Raw genomic sequence first — 14,436 nt, forward strand, 5'->3', positions numbered from 1 at the left:
GAATCTAATTAATCTAATCATGCAAATTACAGACCTAGGAGTCTTTTATCAAGGTATCCTCTCTCGAGCTCAACCTTTTCTAATAACTAACCATCGACCCGAATCTCTTCTATCGCTTGATTAGCTACAACATTAAGTTCCTCCATCAATAATTTCTATTAATCTCCTATCACTCTCGTGCATACTTGATTAACAGTTTAACACAGTAGATCTAACCCAAGCCCTCTCTCTCAAGGAAGACATTAAGTAAAGAACATTCAAATAATGGCCAATTATTCAAAAGCATTAAGAACAAACACGCTAAAATAATTATGCATAAATTCATTCCAAGAAATAACCAAATCAAATTTCTGCAATCCATAAAACTAGATCAACACCCTAGAAACACAAATCGGTCATTCATGGTTACAACACAAACATAGACCATTCATGAGGTTTCCAAACACAAAGGAACATAAAATCAAATAGGGAAGAAATTGCAAGTCGTGTTCTTGACTCTCGTCCTCGAATCTAGAATGGCAACCCAACGATCTCTTCAAATCTTCGATCCTTTGAAGCTTCGAGATGCCACCTCTATCCAGAATTACACTCCCAGGGAGGACTCACCAAAATATCGCTTTACGCTTTAAAAATAGCCTTAAAATTGTCTCCTTAAATCAGTTCGGCCACAAACTGCTTATACAGGCAGTAGTCCAATGTTGAACATTGCAACGTTGGCGTTAAATCATTCATAACGCCCTCTTCTAATCATAGCATCGCAACGCTTACAAGCAGTTGACAGTAGCATAAGCACACGCGTCAAATTATTAAATAGTAAAATGATCAAAAGACCGAGTATCGTCCTCTGAGGAATTGGTTTGATTCTTTTAGCTATTCAAAGATTCTTCTAATTTTATTTTAGGGATCGGACTATAATGAGAACCTAACTAATCTAATCCTAAAAAGCAAGAAAGAAAAAACTGGGGTGAAACTAGATAAATATACGTCCTAGGGTATGATTTCATTAAACGGATTAACCAAATTAATTATTTTGACCTTAGATTGATCCATGCAAATAATAGATCTAGGAGTCTTTTATCCAGGTATCCTCTCTCGAGCTTAGCCCTTTCCAATGACTAACCATCGACCTGAATCTCTTCTATTGCTTGACTAGCCACAACATTAAGTTCCTCAATCAACAATCTCTATTAATCTCCTATCACTCTCATGCATACTCAATTAATAGTTTAACATGCTAGATTCAACTCAACACCTTCTCTCTCGAGATAGATATTAAGTAAAGTTTACATTCAATTAGTGATCAGTTAATAAAAAATATTAAGAACGAACATGCTAAAATAATTATGCATAAATTCAATCCAAGAAACAATTAATTCAGTTTTCACAATCCATAAAACTAGATCAACACCCTAGAAACGCAAATCAGTCACTCATGATTACAACACAAACATAGGTCATTCATGAGGTTTCCAAACACAAAGGAATAGAAAATCAAAGAGAGAAGTACTTGCAAACCGTGTTCTTAATTCTCATCCTTGAATCCAAAATCGCAACCCAACAAACACTTCAAATCTTTGATCCTTTGAAGCTTTGAGATGCCACCTCTGTCTAGAATTACACTCCTCAGGGAGGCCTCACCGAAATATTTCTTTACGCTCTCAAAATAGCCCTAAAAGTGCCTCCCCCGTATCAAGTCGGCCATAAAGTGTTTAAATAGACAGCAGTCACAACGCTGACAGTAACTCCATGCCTCTTCTAGTCGTAGCGTCCAGCATTGTGATGTTGCCCTATTCTTAGATGCTCTCCGCATTGCAGCGTCGCGTGGCAATATTGCAACACTTGTTCAACACTGCCCTACCTCCGAATTTCGCATTTTCTTTCCTTTTTCTCCATTGAACAATACCTTAGGTCAAAACTTTGACCTTCTTGAGGGTATTTTGGTCATTAACTTCCAAAATTGTTTGTTTTCATCCAATTGCTCCATTTCCTACAATCAAACAATAAAAGCATCAAAGATCTCAAATTAAGCCTAAAACTAACTAAATTCTAAGCCTAGAAAATGCACTTTTTAGATGTGTTTCACAGCCCCAAACTTAGAACTTTGCTAGTCCCGAGCAAGGAAAGAACAAGACTATGATGAAATTTAGACAAGCATGCAAATGACTCAAAATCTCATCATTCAGAATAAGCATATTAGATCCATTAGTAGAAACTTTCAAGCACATCCCAACATTAAAAGATTTCAAGGCCAAATCTCATCATCTCCCACATGTGTGTGTGCAAGACACATTTAATTCAAAACGCAAGAACTAAAGTTAGTTTCAAGAGAGCTTCTCCAGTTTTCTCCCTACTCTGGCTCATGTACCAATCATCAAGCATCCACATATTCAAGAAAGTAATATGTCCAATAAGCTGTCTTGTTTTTTAATATTATTTTTTATAACAAAAATGGCCTTAAACTTGCATCATTTTACCTAGGGGAACTAGCTTTCCCACATTCACTGCAGGGAACCGTACCTAGTCAATTTCCAGGTGTCCTAACTGATCACAGCAAAGGCAGGTCTTTTTACACCCCATCCATGCATACATATTACAAGTTTAAAATAATAAAAAGATATTTTGATAAGCCAACCCTAACCCCCAGCCCAAATACCCACTATTATGTAGCAACCTTTGAATCTAAGAAATTAACACCTCCCTACACGATTTAGTTCAACCTCGAGAAAAAAGGCTAGAATTAGATTACCTCTTGATCAAAGATCTAGAAGCAAGATTGGGAAATCTTGTTCTAGATTGAGTCACTCGACAATCAACTTGATCAAGGTTAGATTGAATGGCTCATATGCATTCTATCACAAGAATTGTAAAAATTCTAAGGGAATAGTCTCAAATATGAGATCTCAAATTTCACTCATCAAATTTTGATTACAAATGGATGGGGAGAAGGCTTTTTATAGCCTTGTAGAGATAATATAATGTAAGATAGAAAGTCAAAATAAAACATTAAAAGAGTTCTTCATCTTCCAACCACTATCTTCCATCCACCATCTTCCAACTACAATCTTCAATGATGGCCTCCATCTTTGACTAGTCATAAAAATAAAATTAAAGCTGAAATTACAATAAAATGTTTGTGAACTTAAATATAAAAATTCTTCAAAGTGCTTGAACTCATGGAAACTTAATGTCTACTCCATGTTCCACTTCAACGGAGCAAACATTTACCTTCAATACTCCAAATGGTCCGTCGTCTATTGGATCAACATTTTTCACATAAAAAAGAGGATGAACCGACCGTATTCAATCTTGTATGTGAAGAATAAATGATTGTTTCGCCCTACTTCCCTCTTTGTGACCTCATCACTAAAATGAAAGCGCAAAGAAATTGCTTGATGAGTTGCCGGGTGTAGCGCACCGTGGGTTAATCTCTCGTTTTTTGGAGCTTGAATTTACTAAACTAATCTAATAAGGGCGGAAAAAATCCCTTTCTAAGGTTCATAAGTACCTTTTGCACCAAACTTCTTCCAAATTTGGACTTAGAGCACATATGAAAGAGTGAAGCTCGAAGTTCATCCTTTTCAGACTTTTCTTGACCTTTGGTGCCAAAGTTCGTCCACCCAGGTACAAAACTCCTTTCCAAGGTTCATAAGTACATTTTGAACCAAAGTTCGTAAAAATTTAGATTTGAAGCACATTTCAACAAGAAACCTAAAGTTCATCATTTTTTTATTCTGTCTTGACCTTTTATGCCAAAGTTCGTCCACACAGGTCAAAACTCTTTTTCAGGGTTCATATGTACCTTTTAAACCTAATTTTATCTCAATCTGGACTTGGAGAACATTTCGACATGTAGAATCCCAAAATTTCGTCCTTTCTAGACTTTATTTTCACCTTTTGTTCCAAAGTTCATTCACACAGGTACAAAACTCCTTTCCAGGGTTCATAAGTACCTTTTAAACCCAACTTCTTCCATATTTGGACACGGAGAACATTTTGACAAGTAAAAACAAAATGTTCGTCCTTTTCAAACTCTATCTTGACCTGTTATGCGAAAGTTCGTCCACAAAGGTACAAAACACCTTTCAAGTGTTCATAAGTATCTTTTGAACAAAACATCGTTCAAATTCGGACTTGGAGCAAATTTCGACAAGTAGAAATCCAAAGTTCTTCCTTTTCGGATTCTTCGAAATGTGCTTCAAATCTAAATTTTCACGTTGTTTGGTTCAAAAGGTACTTATGAACCCTGGAAATGAGTTTTGTACCTGTATGGATAAACTTTGGCACATAAGGTAAAGTCAAAGTTCGAAAAGGATAAACATTGGGTTTCTACTTGTCAAAATGTTCTCCATGTCCGAATTTGGAACAAGTTGGGTTCAAAAGGTACTTATGAACTCTGGAAATGAGTTTTGTACCTGTGTGGACGAACTTTGGAACAAAAGGTCATGATAAAGTCCGAAAAGGACAAACTTTGGGTTTCTACAATTCGAAATGGCTCCAAGTTCAAATTTGGACGAAGTTGGGTTCAAAAGGTACTTATGAACCCTTGAAAGAAGTTTTGTACCAGTGTGGACGAACTTTGAAACAAAAGGTCAAGACAGAGAATGAAAAGGAGGAACTTTTGGTTTCTACTTGTCGAAATGTGCTCCAAGTCCAAATTGGGACGAAGTTGGGTTCAAAGGTACTTATGAACACTAGAAAGGTTTTTTGTACCTGTGTGGACGAACTTTGGTACAAAAGGTCAAGACAGAGTTTGAAAAGGATGAACTTTGTGTTCCTACTTGTCGAAATATTCTTCAAGTCCAAATCTAGACAAGGTTTGGTTCAAAAGCTACTTATTGACCCTGGAAAGGAGTTGTGTATTGGTGTGGATGAGCTTTGGCACATCCTGAATCCGGAAAGGATGAACTTTGAGTTTCTACTTGTCGAAATATGCTCCAAGTCCAAATTTGGACAATTCTTGGTTCAAAAGGTACTTATGAATCCTGGAAAGGAGTTTTGTACTTATGGACGAAATATGACACAAAAGGTCTATAGAGAACGAAAAGGACGAATTTTGGGTTTCTACTTGTCGAAATGTGCTTCAAGTCCAAATTTTGACAAAGTCTTGTTCAAAAGGTACTTATGAGTTCTAGAAAGGAGTTTGTACATGTGTGGACGATCTTTGGCACAAGAGGTCAAGACCTTGAAAAGAACGAATTTTGGGTTCCTACTTGTCGAAATGTGCTCCAAGTCCAAATTTGGACTTGGAGAACATTTCGACAAGTAGAATTCCAAAGTTTGTCCCGGACTCTATTTTCACCATTTATTCCAAAGTTCGTCCACACAAGTACAAAGCTCCTTTCCAGGGTTCATAAGTTATAAAGGTACAAAAGGTCAATACAAAGTTTGAAAAGGACGAACTTTAGGTTCCTACTTGTCGAAATGTTCTTCAAATCCAAATTTGGATGAATGTTTGTTCAAAAGGTACTTATGAACCCTGGAAAGGAGTTCTGTACCGATGTGGACGAACTTAGGTACAAAACATCATGACAACCGAAAAGGAAGAATTTTGGGTTTCTACTTGTCAAAATGTGCTCCAAATCTAAATTTAGACGATGTTTGATTCAAAAGGTACTTATGGACCCTGGAAAGGAGTTTTGTACTTGTGTGAGCAAACTATGGCACAAAGGTCATGACAGAGAACGAAAAGGACGAATTTTGAGTTTCTACAATTCGAATTGATTCCCAAGTGCAAATTTGGACGAAGTTGGGTTCAAAAGGTACTTATGAACCATGGAAAGAAGTTTTGTACCTATGTGAGCGAACTTTGGCACAAAAGGTAAAGATAAAATCCGAAAAGGACGATTTTTGGGTTTCTAGTTGTCGAAATGTACTTGAAGTCAATTTTTGACGAAGTTTGGTTCAAAAGGTACTTATGAACCCTGGAAAGGAGTTTTGTACCTGTGTCGATAAACATTGGCACAAAACATCATGACAGAATCTAGATAGGACAAACTTTGGGTTTTTACTTGTCGAACTATGCTCCAAGTCCAAATTTGGATGAAATTGGGTTTAATAGGCTGGAAAAGAGTTTGTACCTGTGTGAACGAACTTTGGTACAAAAGGTGAAGATAGAGTTTGAAAATGACGAACTTTTGGTTTCTAGTTGTAGAAATGTGCTTCAAGTCCAAATTTGGACGATCTTTGGTTCAAAAGGTACTTATGGTCCCTGGAAAGGACTTCTGTGCCGGTGTGGATGAACTTTGGCACAAAAGATCATGACAGATTCGAAAAGGATGTACTTTCGATTTCTACTTGTTGAAAGGTGCTTCAAGTCCAAATTTGGACGAAGTTTTGTTCAGAAGGTACTTATGAACACTAGAAAAGAGTTTTGTACCAATGTGGATGAACTTTGGTACAAATGTTCAAGAGAAAGTAAAAAAGGATGAACTTTGGATTTATACTTGTTCGAAATGTGTTTCATGTCCAAATTTTGACGAAGTCTGGTTCAAAAGATACTTATGTTCCTGGAAAGGAGTTTGTAACATGTGGACGAACTTTGTCACAAAAGGTCAAGATAGAGTTTGAAAAGGGAAAACTTTGGGTTATTACTTGAGGAAATGTGGTTCAAGTCTAAATTTGGATGAAGCTTAGTTCAAATGGTACTTATAGACCCTAGAAAGAAGTTTTGTACCAGTGTGGACGAACTTCGACACAAAAGGTCATGACAAAATCCGAAAAGAACGAACTTTGTGTTTCTACTTGACGAAATATTCTCCATGTCCAAATTTGGATGAAGTTGGGTTCATTAGGTACTTATAAACCCTGGAAAAGAGTATTGTACCTGTGTGGAGGAACTTTGGCACAAAAGGTGAAGACAAACTTCAAAAAGGATGAACATTGGAATTAAAAAAAAAATGTTCTCCATGTCCAAATTTATAAGAAGTTGGAATCAAAAGGTACTGATGAACCCTGGAAAGGAGTTTTGTACCTGTGTGGATGATCTTTGGAACAAAAGGTGAAAATAGAGCCCAGAAAAGATGAACTTTGGGATTCTACTTATCGGAATGTTCTCCAAGTCCAAATTTGGATGAAGTTTGGTTCACAAGGTACATATGAACCCTGGAAAGGAATTTTCACCTCTGTGGACAAACTTTGACACAAAAGGTAAAGAAAAAAATCTAAAAAGGGCAAACTTTTGGTTTTTACTTTCGAAATGTGCTTCAAATCTAAATTTTGACGAAGTTTGGTTCAAAAAGTACTTATGAACCCTGCAAAGGAGTTTTGTACCTGTGTGGACAAACTTTAGCAAAAAAGGTCAAGAAAAAATCCGAAAATGACGAAATTTGGTTTTCTACAAGTCGAAATGAGCTTCAAGTCCAAATTTGGACGAAGTTGGGTTCAAACGGTACCTATGAACCTTGAAAAGGAGTTTTGTACATGTGTGGACGAACTTTGGCACAAAAGGTCAAGACGGAGAACGAAAAAGACGAACTTTTGATTCCTAGTTGTCGAAATGTTCTTCAAGTCCAAATTTGGACGATGTTTGATTCAAAAAGTACTTATGAATCCTCGAAAGGAGTTTTGTACCTATGTGGACGAACTATGGCACAAATGGTCAAGACAGAGATCGAAAAGAACGAACTTTGGGTTTCTACTTGTGGAAATGTGCTCCAATCATAAAATTTGGACGAACTTGAGGTCAAAAGGTACTTACCATGAAAGGTATTTTGTACCTATGTACATGAACTTTGGTATAAAAGGTCAAGACAAAGTTTGAAGAGGACGAACTTTGTGTTCCTACTTGTCGAAATGTTCTTCAAGTCCAAATTTGGACGAATTTTTTTTCAAAAGGTACTTATGAACCCTGAAAATGCATTCTGTACTAGTGTGAATGAACTTAGGCACAAAACGTCATGGTAGAATCTACAAAGGACGAATTTTGGGTTTCTACTTTTCGAAATGTGCTCCAAGTCCAAATTTGGACAATGTTTGGTTCAAAAGGTACTTATGAACCATGGAAAGGAGTATGTATAGGTGTGGACGAACTTTGGCATAAAACTCATGACAGAATCCAAAAAGGTCGAATTTTGGGTTTTTACTTATTGAAATGTGCTCTAAGTTCAAATTTGGACAATGTTTCGTTCAAAAGGTACTTATGAACACTTGAAATGAGTTTTGTACCTTTGTGGATGAACTTTGGCCAAAAAGGTCAAGATAGAGTTTGAAAAGTATAAACTTTGGGTTTCTACTTGACGAATGTTGGGTTTTATGTCCTAAAACTCGTGGTATGTAAATAATAGAATTTATTCTGAAAATTCAATAAGTTGTTATTGAATATACTGTTTTTTAAAAATCCAATAAACCTAAGTCCCTCGACTATTACATGAGTACTTGAACTTTATGTGGAGACATACAAGTGGATCAGGTTTGAGTAAATAGTCAAAATGATCTATAGTATATGAATAAGGTTAGGTGCCTTATTCTGGTAACACTATCGGATGCGGCCTACTCTGTAGTTGTTACAAAGAGATGTAACAACATACGAAGTGATCCTAATTCGTGCATATTATGACATGAGAGGTAGAGGCATCCTGTGCAAATGAATTTTGTGCAAGATCGGACCACGAAACCAGCCACTCTTACTTTATAATGTTGTTTATTATTTAAGACTGACTATTTCAAAGCGATGACCTAGGTAACTTGACCTTAATCCTTAGCTAATTATGAACTCCTGTTTGTTCGGGATTATCCTTTGATTTGCAAACGGTGAGAGTAGACCAACTATCTTTGCTTAATAAGCCTCCCATTTTGGGGATAAGAATGGATGAATAGCCAGACATAGGGTGCAAGACGGAATTCACTCCTACCCGATTAGGGTTAGTAGAGAGGTTGTTCCCTTCAAGTGCTGATTCTGGGTCTTGAGCAAGAGGCCTACCCCATCCTTGGTTTATTAGATAATCTAAGTAATTTGTCATCTAATCTATCTTAGGGATTGGGATCAAATTGGTTATAGGGTCTGTTGAGGTTGAGTTCTTTGGTTCTTATTTTTCAACATAGTTCTTAGATCCGATTCTCAAAGATCAGACAAAGTTTCAACTCCCATCAACCCTTGATCTTCAAAGCACTCCACAAGCAAGATAGATCAATCCTTACTTGAATACTCCAAATATTCATGCATTCTATCTCAAGAACACACAAGAAACAAAGCTTAAAAAGATTTCAAGGTTTAAAACCCGAGATTACATTTCTCAAATCTTCTTCTCTATCTATCTTCTAAATGTAAAAAAAATACAGCACTATATATACTAAATGAAAAGATACTATGAAAGGATGCAACCTTTCATCTATCAACTAAATACATGAACCTTAATAAATGTAAATACATTGAAATAAATTAATACATCAAGCATTAAATATGGGGATGAATCTAAATTTCCAGATTCATTAGGACTTTTGGGTGTCCAAGTGATTCTTGGAGCTTGAAGGGTTGCAACTCTTCATGATGGGCTGGAAATTTAGTTTGGAAGCAAGCATTTAATCCCTCTTCAAGTCTTTTAGCTCTAACTCTTGTCATTGGTCCTTGTGGCATAATGATTGCCTCATGATTGGATTGACTTGGAAAGTTCTTACAATGATTTTCACCACGAGCTTCAATTAAGCTGGTTTGAGATTGTTGAGCTTCACTTTCATCTTGTAGAACCTCAATATTTCCTACCTGGCTAGTTCCTTATGATTGCCACTTATTTGCTTATCACAACTTGCCCTATAATGCATAAGAGTACAATTACAAGTCTATGATGGTTTGCCTCATAGTTAATGAATGGAAGTTAATTAATTAATCTCCGATCATTAGAGCTTATAATCTGTAGGTCCATAAAATTCTCTTGTTAGCTTATAATGAACCAACAAGGATCGAGTTATTGAAAGAATAAGTTGAAGTGTGCAAATTAATTAAGGAAAAATATATTTATTGTATTGGGTAAAATTAATATAAGTTATGATGTATGAACATACATTAGTATATAATTAATTATGAATGTAGTTCAAATTAGAACTATATAATATGGGAGAATAAATGTATTTGAATGTGAATCAAATAATTCATAATTTAATATGGATGAGATTTATATTAAAACTATGTAATAAGGGAAGATACATTTGAATATGATTCAAATAATTAATTATTTGTCAAAGTGAGTTCTCCTCAGTAGTATTAGCATGACCTTCATCCCTAGTAGTTGGAAGATCATTCCTTCACCTCACAATTGTCGAACTACAAAAAAAAAAAAAAAATTAATCATTTAATATGAATGAGGTTCATATTAAAACTATATGTTATAAGAGAAATGTACATTTGAATATGATTCAAATATTTATTTGAAACTATGGGTCATCCTGAATGGCATCAAGTTATTGAAAGAGTTGAAAGTGAAAAAGGTAGTGACGTTGGCTCTCTGATATTTAGGAGATGGAAAGTTGGTTTGATATTATTTTCTTCGTTATATTCCCCCATATTGTAATAACTTTGCGTATTGTGTAGCTAAAAAGCTAGGTCTAATAGCCTATTTGGTATTTGTCTATTTTAATATATGATATTAAAGTAATTTTTTTTTTTTTTATAATTAGGTTCCAACCTAATTGTGTTCTATTTATTGGACCATTATGAGAAGAAAAAAGGGTTCTCTTTTGTTTTATTTTTTCCACAATTTCCACAATTTTACATTTCTCAAATTTTTCTCAAGTACTTCTCTCTCCTTTTTATTTTTTTGCTCACACAAGTAATCCTTATCAAAAGATATAGAAGGAAGATCTCGTGGAGGATAATACCGGCACAAAAATGTTGCATGGAAAGAGTTTTCTATAAAGGTGATATATGTTTTTTTATATGCTTAACCTTCGAACTACAACATTCTCTTGTTTATGTAATTTTTCTTTTCTGTTTTTTATTTTAAATCAACATCAAAACAATCTCATAATTTGCATCTGCTGGAGATTTGATCCTTTCAATCTCAAATCCGAAAAAGGGTTTTTGCCCTACTTTTTCAAACTTAAGAATTTTGTCGGATCATTTGTGTTAGTCATTCTACATTATTCGCTGATCATCAAAACATTGTAGAGGTATCGTTGCTGGCCATTCGAACGTTGCTTAGAATATAAGATGTAGTGGAGAAAGATAGCAAAGACGAAGAGTGTGAGAGCAAGAGGATCGAGAGCGAGTGAGAGAGGGGGGAGACAAGAAGAGAGAGTGAGAGTGAGACAAGAAAGAGGAGATAGAGAAAGCGAGAGAAAGAAAATCGAAAAAAAATAGAGGTTGAGAGAGTGAGAATCAGAGCGAGACAAAAAGTTAGCAAGAGAGCGAAGAGTAGGAGCAAAAGACCAATACACGTGCGCGAGGTTTCGTTTTGGTAATTTCGCTGAACATGACATTAATAAATGGTAAAGAAAACCTCAATTTCATAAGGTATGGCAAATTTCATTTTCTCTCTAAATTTTGAGTCATCCATTTATCAGACCTAATTTCACCATATTTATAAGCAAATTTGAATATTGTTTTTATTTTGGTCCCTAAACTTTTAAAAATATTCATTTTAGTCCCTAAACTTTTAAAAAGTGTTTATTTTGGTCTCTGCTATATTAAGATTTTGTCAACTCTTTAACAAAATGGTGGGATGACTTGTATTTTAGATGACTAGGCTACCAAATAAGTTGGCTATGCTAAAAAATCTAGAGTTTCAATTTTGAATAAGATGGCAAATATGAGAATTTAAAAGACATTTTTAGTTCAAAATTTTGGCCGTTTAGTATTTTATCTTATTAGATGTTGACATTTTACTTCATCTTCATCTTACTTAATATAGAGTCTAGTCGTCATTAAAAAATACAAGCTCCCTCACATTTCTATTGAAAAGTTAACAAAATTTTAATAGTGTAGTACGGACTAAAATAAACATTTTTTAAAAAAATTTAGGACTAAAATGAAAATTCTTGAAAGTTTAAAGACTAAAATAGAACAAAATTCAAAATTCAATAACTGAAATAGGATTTAAACTAAAATAAAACCCTCCAATTTTGAAAGGTATGGCCTATTTTATTTTTGCCCCAAATATTGGGTCATCCTATGACAAACACCTCCATGAAGATTTCAGACTTTTGATTTGTAAAAGAAATTCCCAGCTGCGTACTGGGACTCAAATAAATAGTAGAAATGGTTGTTGCGCCTATGGAAAATTGACTTCTGATCACACTTCTACTGTGTAAGTCTTGATCCACCTTCCAATTTTAAGTGCAAGATAGTTCATGTTGTTTTATGAAGCACGAGAAGGAAAGGGATTAGGAACTAGGTAGTCTATCTCTCACTGTGCAAGGTATGCCTAACAAGTGTTTGATGAAATGCCCAAATGATCTGGGTCCTTTAAACATTTTACGGGAAAGAATTTCTTACGCATTTTGCTTGTGAATTTCAACTTTGTGACTTTTTTTTTATTTTGTGGTTAGGTCCGGGAATTTCTTATGCATTTTGCTTGTGAATTTCAACTTTGTGAATTTTTTTTTATTTTGTGGTTAGGTCCGAATTTGTGACTTGATTTTGAGTGTTTTGTATGATTTAGCTGCATCGTGAGCGATTTTCTAATTTTGTTACGATAACTTTTTTGGTATGAAACATAGGGTATATTTGTTACAACATGTTTGACATTTCAGGTTTGAGGCGGATGTTGATACATTTTGTGCAAAGTTGATGGAATTCATATGTTGGATGTAGAAGATGGTAGCTTGGTTATTTAGCAGGGTTAAATTCTCTGGTTTCCCATGTACAGAGAGGGTTGAATTTAAATTACCAGCAAGGTCGTTATTTGGTAAACATAAAACTGAAATGGGTGAAAGACAAGGACTTGGATACTGTAGTGAGTGCTGAGAAGGACCTCAAGGTCGTTCACTTTCTTGTATCCATAATCTCTTCAAGACCTGAACATTGCTTACCGATCTACTATCTGTGTCGCCATCGTTGGCAGTTTGGTCTTCCAAATGATGTCAAGATGTCTACCTTCATTAGGAGATACCCAATCTTTCATGAATCACATATTCTTGACAGTTAAGGCACTCGTGTGCCATCTTTTTACTTAACTCCAGAAGCTAGGGAGCTTTATGAGGAGGAAATCATTGTTCTTCGGCAGTGTTGGATGGATCTTCGATCTAGGCTTTGCAGATTGCTAATGCTTACCAGTGATTGGACAGTTCCTTAACGTTGATCAGTTGATGGGACATGGGGCTGCCATATGATTATCAGAACTCTTTCATCCCATATAACCATGACTTGTTTTTGTTTATCCGACTCCAAGATGATCACATTGGGTTGAAACTTCTGTCCTGGGATAATGACCTTGTTTGTTTCTGAACTGCAGAAGAACACTGCTTCCCAACAAAGGGTCGACATAAGAAATGGCTATTTGGCCTTTCCAATTGGATCACAAGGGGTTTTGGGACAGAGGAGAAAATGTATGGATTGGTTAAAAGAAAGGTAGAAGCTCCCTTATACTTCTCCATATTGTGATGCCTCCTATTTAGATCCCCGTACTGATGTATTTGAAAAGAGGATTGCCGGAGTCTTTCATGAGCTTCTTCACGGACCTTGCAAAAGAAAACTGAATGAAAGAACGTAAGCAACCTCCGCAAACAACTCTATGCCTCAAAAGTTCACAAAAGCATTCGAGCAGCCTCTTGGTATCTTTTACATCTCAAAGAAGGACAGCAAACAGACTGTAATCTTTCGAGAAGCATATGATGGTTACAAGCTTCTGCAGAAGCACCCTCTTGTTAGGCATCAGGGAAAGATTTACAAGCATGTTGAGAAAAGGCCAACTAGATAGAAGTAGAAGTTTGTACCAAAAAAAAAAAAAAAAAAAAAATGAAGAAGAAGAAGAAGAAGAAGAAAAAGAAGATCCATTTGGTCACTTTCATCATGATGAAGTGGATGAAACACGATATAGATTCGAAGAAGTATCTGCCTGTAACTTGCTTTCAGAATATGATTAGGAATCAGATTGCCTGATTGACTGACTGTTGAAGAAATTGCCATAATTCTACAACCTCGGCATTCTTTTGCAACTTTGATGCATAGAGTCAAATATAAGGAGAGCCAACCTTTAAGTTTTTAGGCAACCTGTCCATCAAAATGGAGTACTCTTTTTTATACTATGAAATTGTTTAGCCCCTTTCCGAAGCCCATTTGGTTTAAATCGATGCATATAATTGTAAAAGGTTTAATTTGGTCTATAATTTGGAGTAAAATTTTCAAAACGTTACTATTGTTGCTAGATGTTAATGGTTTTCTTACCTGATATATTTTCTTACTTCTTAAGATGTAGTAGAGAAAGATGACCAGTCGTATTCAGAATAAGATATGAGCAAAATTAAATAAATTTTATTTACTTAAATTGTTTCCCTTTTACCTTTATC

At 35.4% G+C, this 14,436-nt stretch overlaps 1 pseudogene; it reads left to right on the forward strand.

The window, feature by feature from the left end:
* Positions 1 to 12,730: 12,730 nt before the first annotated feature.
* LOC120075915 (protein WHAT'S THIS FACTOR 9, mitochondrial-like) lies at positions 12,731 to 14,038 on the forward strand (annotated as a pseudogene).
* The last annotated feature ends 398 nt before the right edge of the window (positions 14,039 to 14,436 follow it).

Source organism: Benincasa hispida, chromosome 4 (genome assembly GCF_027475165.1).
Source record: "Benincasa hispida cultivar pf3 chromosome 4, pf3_genome.v1.1, whole genome shotgun sequence".
In the NCBI taxonomy this organism is placed as follows: Eukaryota; Viridiplantae; Streptophyta; class Magnoliopsida; order Cucurbitales; family Cucurbitaceae; genus Benincasa; species Benincasa hispida.